Source organism: Cibotium barometz, chromosome 3 (assembly GCF_041138505.1).
Source record: "Cibotium barometz isolate CiBa-2024 chromosome 3, ASM4113850v1, whole genome shotgun sequence".
NCBI classification, from domain to species: Eukaryota; Viridiplantae; Streptophyta; class Polypodiopsida; order Cyatheales; family Cibotiaceae; genus Cibotium; species Cibotium barometz.
The window spans coordinates 46672234-46680734 of NC_141048.1; positions in this window are offsets into that span (position 1 = coordinate 46672234).

The window sequence follows — 8501 nt, forward strand, 5'->3', positions numbered from 1 at the left end:
GCATTCTCTTTCTTGCTCTTAGTCTTGAGAGAGAGAGAGAGAGAGAGAGTCATTAGTGGGATAGATAGCTTAGATTAATGATTATTATATTATCTATGAATTAATTAGTAGAAGCCTGATTATATTACAGAGTGACTAGCTAGTGCCATTCTCAATTCAATGGCTACTCTTCTTTTTTCACCTTTTGTGAGAGAACTATCTCGAAGGACCATCTCTTCTTGCCTCCATCTAGGCATTGAGAGCTTTCCGTTCATCCCTTTGGTAAGGAGCATTCTAATGTGACAATGGAGTGCCGACGCGTTGGATGAGCTAGCGCACCCATCACCACAATGGGAAGTTTGTTGGAAGATGGTTCACCGATTCACCCATGGTCATACCCACACTCAGTAGAGCAAATTTATTTGATGCATTAGGAAGCTTGACTTTACACATGGGATGGTTTTTTGGACATTTTTTATATTTGGGATATTTGATAGATTCAGCATAAGAAGAGTATGGTTTTATGGATGTTCAACTAGCAAGATTCTCTAGGAAGAAGCAAGTTCCTCAAGTGGGCATAGAAGAGATTCTTATGCCTATATTCTAGCAAGAAGAAATGACCAAATACATGGGCTAGGTGACATCATTGATTATGTACTTAATGTAGAACTTGTGCTTATTTAAGAGGCCCCTCATCTCAATGGAAGATAACACGAGTTCATGCTATTATCTTGCTCTTTATCAACCATGTGAGTAAGTGTATCATTACTATCAATCTCTTCTTTGCTTACTAATCATGTTGCTTAATTACTTCAACTCACCTTTAATCTCTCCATAGCACCATGTAAAACTTTCATGGTATATGAGCCTTCTATTGTCGTTTTGTCCCTTCAATAATAGCTGTCACCTAGTCTATTGTCGCTTCCATCTATTGGTATCGTGTAGAGTTTGCCACCTAGTCTATTGCAACTCTCGTCTATTGCTATTGCATATAGTCTACCACCTAGTCTCTGAGATCAAGTGGTCCGAATCTGTTGACGGAATCCAAACGTGGAATCAGTTGATAGAATCCGAACATGAAATCAGCTGATGAAATCCGAAGGCAAAATCAGCTTACGAGTACATGTTGCGGTCAGTCACCACTTTTGCTGTTGCATGTACGTGTCACACTGACAATCGACGACTTACTGCTGTTGCTACTGGTAGTCCACGACTTGCTACTGACAGTCATCGCCTGTAGTCACACTTGCAGCAATGCCTTGCTTCCGCCTTGTCATCGTCTTCGCTTGCTAATGCTTTTGAAGATTGTAATGTTGTGCTACTGTTGCCGCTTCTACAAAAATCAAGGGTTTTTAAACACTGCCCTTGTGCTTCAAAGCCAAGTGTAAGACCACACTTTAAACGCATAAATTTAATGGCATGAGTTTTTACACATGGCAAGTTAAGATAAAATTCACCTTAATGAGAAAGGGCTTGTGGTCAATTGCAAATGGTAAAGAAAAAAAACCTTTCACTAGAGAAGGACAGGGAGCATGGTTGCCAAAGGATGAAAAAGCTATGGCTATTTTAGCTTTAGGACTTAGTGATAGGTATATACATCATATAGCTGATGCCAAGGATGCCGCTAATGCATGGAACACGCTAGATATAATATTTGGGGCCAAAGGTAAGCACTCTAAGATCGGGTTAAATATCAAATTTTTGAGTTAAAAATGAAGCTTGAAGATAACTTAACCTACACACCTCAACTACATGAAAAGTTTGATGGCACAATTAGCGACAGTCAAAGCTCATGTGGAAGAAGAAGATGCTATTCCAATGCTTCTCAAGAGCATGACTAGTGAGGAATATGGTGACCTTGTTTTAGCCTTGCAAAATCTTCTAGAACCTACCTTGGAAGCCATTGACGTTGCCTTATTTGAAGAGTTCAAGAAAAATCAAGAGAACCATGGTCTTGAAGAAGGAGCTTACTTCATCATCAACAACAATGGTGGTGAAAACACTAGCTGCACTCATTGTGGTAGAACTGTTGATGTAATGAAAGATTGCATGTACAAAAATAAGCCCAAGCTGCAATGAAGCTTGAAGATACTTTTCCTACACACCTCAACTACATGAAAAGTTTGATGGCACAATTAGCGGCAGTCAAAGCTCATGTGGAAGAAGAAGATGCTATTCCAGTGCTTTTCAAGAGCATGCCTAGTGAGGAATATGATGACCTTGTTTCAACCTTGCAAAATATTCCAAAACCTACCGTGGAAGCTATTGAAGTTGCCTTATTTGAAGAGTTAAAGAAAAATCAAGAGAACCATGGTCTTGAAGAAGGAGCTTACTTTATCATCAACAACGGCGGTGGTGAAAACACTAGCTGCACTCATTGTGGTAAAACTGGTCATGTAATGAAAGATTGCATGTACAAAAATAAGCCCAAGCTGCAATGCAAATGTTGTGGAAAACTAGGACACTTGGAAGATAGGTGCTTCATCAACGTCAAAGCCAATAAGGCCAGCATTGTCTCTGAAGGCACACCTCAGAGTGCCCCCAATATGGCGACGAATTTCGTTGATGTAAAATGGGCCCTTTAAGGCTTGGCCACTTTGCTCTTATTTGTTTATTGGCCATAGGGGATGGAATATGGTTCACCCATGGCTATACCTACACTAATTAGAGAAAATTTATTTGGTGCATTAGGAAGCTGGACTTTAGACATGGGATGGTATTTTGGACATTTATTGTAGTTGGGATATTTGATAGCTTTAGCATTAGAAGGGTACACAGGTTTAGATCCATTGAAAACTCCACTTGAAAACAATGGATGGTCATGGATTGGAAAGTTTTTATTGCGGTGATGGTCATTTGTGAATAGTGAAAGTGGTGGGTGCATAACAAGGTCCACATCTCCCATAATAAATAGTGAAAGTGGTGGGTGCATAACAAGGTCCACATCTCCCATAATAAAACATTATAGCTAGCCCTTGATGTCAACCAAGGCTGGCCATCATTTAGGTGGACATTTTAGTGAAATTCTAGCTCAAAGCAAGCATGTGCCAGCTACGTTTTTGTTTTGATTCTTGAATGATGAAGGCAATGCATTTGTTCGTTACCTATATCACAACTATCTCTTAGGCACCTATATTACACCCCAACCCAAACAAACACCCAAAAAGTTGCTAATTTTCTCTTTGAAAATTTTCAAATACATGGCTATTTATGTGGCTATATCCATGTCGATAGTGGCATATATAACCATACCACATTCAATGCCTTCGCTCTCATTGCAGCACCACTCTCTCACTACTTTTCCTCACTACTTGTGCGGCTATGCCCTCATACTCTCGTAGTGTTTTAACTCTCTAGCTTTACATGTATATGGCCCTCTTGCATGCATAGGTATCTCTTTGCTTGCATATAGCTCTTTCATGCATGAATATAGCTCTCTATGCATGCATATGACTCTCTTTGAGGTCTATGCATGCATGTGGGTCTTAATTTATGCATCTCCATGGAGGATAAGAGGGATGATTCACACATGATGGAGAGCTTATATTACATGGTGGATGCTAATGGGAGTGTTCTCTTGGACGCCGTAGGTAACCGTTAAAAAAACCCCTTATAAACCTTGGTTAATCAAACTTTCAAAAACTCATTTATTAAGTAGATCAAGAAAAATACTAGGGATACGTAGTACATAATAGATATACTGAATATAGAGTTTCCAAATCCCATAGCCTAACACTTCGATGAAAGTTAGGCCAAAAAACAAATGAAATTGCATCTCTCATGTTGACCATAGGATGGCGATGGGTAAAGTATCGCGGCCCCTATCCTGGACATTTCACAAGGCCACGGACAAAGAATGGTAGCAACTCAACACCAATTGGTTAGGTTGGTACCCTCACACTAGTTCACGTGGAAAAGCCACTTTTTCTTGTAAAACTTGTAAGTATAGTGTCACTTTTTTTTTCCCGATTCATCTTTCAATCTTATGCATAAAGTTACTAAAGATGATGAATTTGTTATTTATAAAGCACAAGCTAAACACTTGCCAACAAAAGAAGAATATGGTTATCATCAAAGACATAATGAGAAAGACACATGGCAAGGGTTTATATTGTGTAATATAAGCTTTAATGGTAATATGAGCCTTTGATTGAGGAGCTTGAGACACTATGGCATGGTATCCAAGTGCATTATGTGTCCTGGTCTCTTTCACAATGTAGTGTGAAGGTGATCAAGGCAATTTTGATATGGATATGAAGAGTTCTCCGATATGCTTTCTATCATCAATATTCATAGACTTTGAGTGATGTATCAAATATTTCTTTTGCAACATAAGTGTTAGGATAATTGTATGCTCTAGAAAGCAATGTATTTATCTTTTGCAAACAATTAGGACTCTATCACTTTTAGCCACCATGCTTGTCCGATTTGTGGACCATCACTTGTTACATCATGGCCATACCATCTCAAGAAAGTCGTGTTTGAAAACCATCACTAATTTATTTTCATGAGAGGTTTTTTTCATCTAAAAACGAAGTTCCCCCATATCCTCTAAGAGTCGATGATTGTGGGAAGTGGTGTGGAGAGGATCATCCCAGACACCATCGTTGGGAGAATGCGACATCTTCTAGATCCACTACCCATTCAGGACCACTTAATTGGCACGACAGATTCTCTTGTCGTGTTTTGGGAGGACTTGAGGTTGATGGAATGTCCCCCAACCACTTGGCCAAGAGTTTGAGAGAAAGGGAAGATGGTCTTACTCACTGCACCTTGGATATTGACAAAGAAGGAGGAGAAAAGAGTGAAGGAGCAAATTTGCCTCCTTTCATACAGTGATAGGCGTCATGCATTCTTTGAAAGGGTCATTCGCAAAGCAAAGAAGGCTCTCTCTCTCTCTCTCTCTCTCACACACACACACACAAGCTTTTATCATGTGTATACACACGTGCTTCTCTTACCTCTCTCTCGTATGCATGGTTACATATAGACATATATGGATCATACACAAAACGATACACCCAAAACCCAAGACACAAAAACGAGTGTGAGTGGATACAAAGACATCATGTAGGAATATAATCCTAATCTCTTTAAAATATAGTTTCACGGATCTAATCAACTTGAACTTAGTAATGTAGTATAACTAACTTGACACATAAACAAATCACAAGCTAAATTACTCGTTGCCAACAAAAGAAGGTAAATCACTCGCCAACAAAAGAAGACCATGGTTATCATCGATGACATAATGAGAAAGACACATGGCAATGGCTTATATTGTATAATATAAGCTCCTATTGATTTGAATTTATTAGTTACTGTATATCATATTCTTTTCTATCTTTTTTAACAAAATTATATTCCCTGTGTTTTTTTCCCCTTTTCTTTTCTATTTTTATAGGATAAGGATGATGAGGAGCATGATGATGATGATGATGAGCTTGATGATGAAGACGAATAGGACACTCTAGGATAGTTTTTTTTAAGAACACATGGTTGAGGATTCTCTCTCTCTCTCTCTCTCTCTCTCTCTCTCTCTCACACACACACACACACACACACACACACACACACACACACACACACACACACACACACATTGTCACGTAGCCTGTAATAAACGACATGTGTGAGTCGCCCGTAGCAACGGTGGAGCTCGACCGGACATGGAGTCCACATGTTGGAGTGCACGTGGTGAGTGTGTCCAGGGTTCAGGGGTGAGGTGCCCAGGTTGGAGGACCGTGGGTGGTCGGGCTAGTGCGGGTAGGCATGCCACTATATAAGCCGGTAATGTGGATACGTATCCACATTTCTCTATGGTTGGGTGGTGACCATGAGCTCTTGCCCCTCGGCTATGGTGGCAACTACGGCGATGTAACATTGGTATCAGAGCGGCGCTTTGATCCGTCATCCCTCTCTCGCTTCTCCGCATGTGACCGGACTTTTAAAGAGAGAAGCCTTATCTTTGTTTTTCAAATCTTTTTTATATATATATCTCGATGTCTGCTTGCCTGTGTGTGGAAGGGGATAAGGTGGAGAATTGCAAATCCTTAAGCTAGGCCTTAAATGGATTGCCTGCCATGAAATCAGAACTGCGCAGTTCCTCGTGCGTGAGCTCCCATAGCACAGTGGCAATGGTGGGCTCCATTGGGCGGTGCATTACAGTGGTCTGCTAGCCCCTTGTAGTACGCTTGTTGCTTGTAGGTATGGGACCTAGCGCTTATATGTGCTTGCCTTGGTTGCGTACGCTTGCTGCTATGGGTGTGTGATTCTTGTTGCTGGTTGGATGTCATGGCTGATGAGAGTTGATTAAAGGCTTTAATAAGCCTTATGAAAAGACTTCTAAAGGCTTTTAAGACTTGGTGTTAAGTAGGCTAGGTTGTGGTGCTGGCCCAGTTGGCCATTGGATACGCGAGGTGAAGGTTTAGCAGCCTTTTACTGGCAACAGCGAACATGGATGACCTCTGGTGGGCCAAAGGTGGCTAGCAGACCTGCATAGCAAGTGGTGCACCAGCTAGGAGGCAGCAAGCGTAGACACACGAAGTCTTTGCCATGGCCCAGAAGCCGACCAGCACTGAGACAGCCATTCGACCACCTGCATCCAAAGTAAGAGGCCATCGTGGAGAGGCCAACTAGCATCCTACTCACATAGGCTCAAAGCTGCAACCACGGAAGAAGCGCACGCTCTCGTTCCTTGATAGGTGTGTGTAGGTGTATGGTGTATGGTACTCTGGTGAAGTATCTGGCACCATGATACAGTACAATGGACAAGAGAGAACTGAGGGCAAGAACCTCTTCCACATGGGTGGATAAGGTGTGCTACAGGTTGATGATAAGGTGTAATAACCTTAATAAATGTTTTTTTTTCGTTTTGTTAAAAATGTTTAGGGGAGGTTACCACGGTGAAAAAAAACCTCGCACACACCTTATATGTGTGTGTGAGGGGGTGTGTATGAAACACACACACGATGACATAAGTCATATCACATGTAGCCATGTGTAGGGTTTTGTACCGTCATCATAGCATAGATTTGCAAGTGTACGTACTTTAGTTGTCATTGATTGTTCATGTGTGCGTAGTCACAGATGACAACATCATGGAATCTGAGTGCTTTTACCTCTTGTGCATGCCTATGGGCATCAAAGAGGATACGAGTAAGCGAGGTCTTAATTTGGCACAGTTTGGAAATAGTGCGGGCCTCGCAGCTATTGAAAAACTAATGACATGGTCCCGTGTGTTGACCATGAGTATTTGGCATGATACGAGCCTAATTTGACATTTTTAGCTCTAAGTGTCCATAGTCACACATGGCATTATCTATGAGAAGGGTTCTCGCGTAGTCGAAATAAATAATTTTGATTCATGGCTGCAGCTGCCATAAAATTGGTGCCATCGTCGTACGAAGCTATGACCAAACAAATGTGTACATTTAGGAAATGATTGTGCAAGAATGCACATGAGTCATTTTCTTGCTTGTACAATCCAATTGCCGAGTATATATGGATGCACATGCTTTACAAATACATCTTTGCACATCACTTTGTGGGTAGCCGGAGTGCTACTAAACACATCTGCACATGCTCGGATTGGATTTATGGCCGTAGCTGTTGCCATAAACCTTGGTGCCCGTAGTGGTCTTGTGCGTTGTTATATATCTTATCACTAGAACTGAAATAAGCATCTTGAGAATATAACAACTAAAGTGATTTGTTGTTAAACAATTGAAATGTTGTTTGTATGGTCCATAGAGATCAAGTGTTCTAAGATTTGTAGTATCTTAGAGTGAGGTCCATAGTGATCTTTCAATTCAAAGTTTTACCGAAACCTGGATGTTCATGATGCTAATGGTCTAATTGTTCAACGTGGTTTGTAATAGAGTACCGAGCTACTCTACCCACCTTTGGAGTATGTCATTGCTCCTTTCGTTTTGATAGGATGGGAGTGTCCCTGACAGGTCTTGCTATAAAATCTCCCGTGTGGCTAATCTTTAGACCTTCCCTTATTACTTAAAAGATTGGCTTGATCAACAATTTATGTAATGGGCCATTGGCACAGTGTCAAGGATAATTCTCATAAATACTCTAGATTGAGTATCTGAGGCTATGGAACTTGATATATTTCTTAAAGTTATATCCATGCTAAACTTTGGAACAGATTGTGGATGGTTCATCTAGTCAAACACTCATGGGTGTGTAGACATCCATATGCTGGAGCTTTTGTTTCTCAAGGAAAGGAAAAGAGTCTGCTTGTGTGTCATTGGTGAGCTTCATGCACATTTGATGGTATGGGACATCAAGTGTTCATGATGGTCATGGTGGTCTTGGTGGTATGGGACACCAAGGCTTATACGCATAGGGTGACCCTTTGATTGTTTATACTCTTGTTCCATAGTGATCAAGTGTTGGTATACTTATTCTATAGTGTGATCAAGTTTTTGGACAAGATTGAGCTTTGAAACTCACTTGATAGCCTTTGTAGGAAAGAAATCCAATGATAGAGTTCCGAGAAGCTCTGGGTA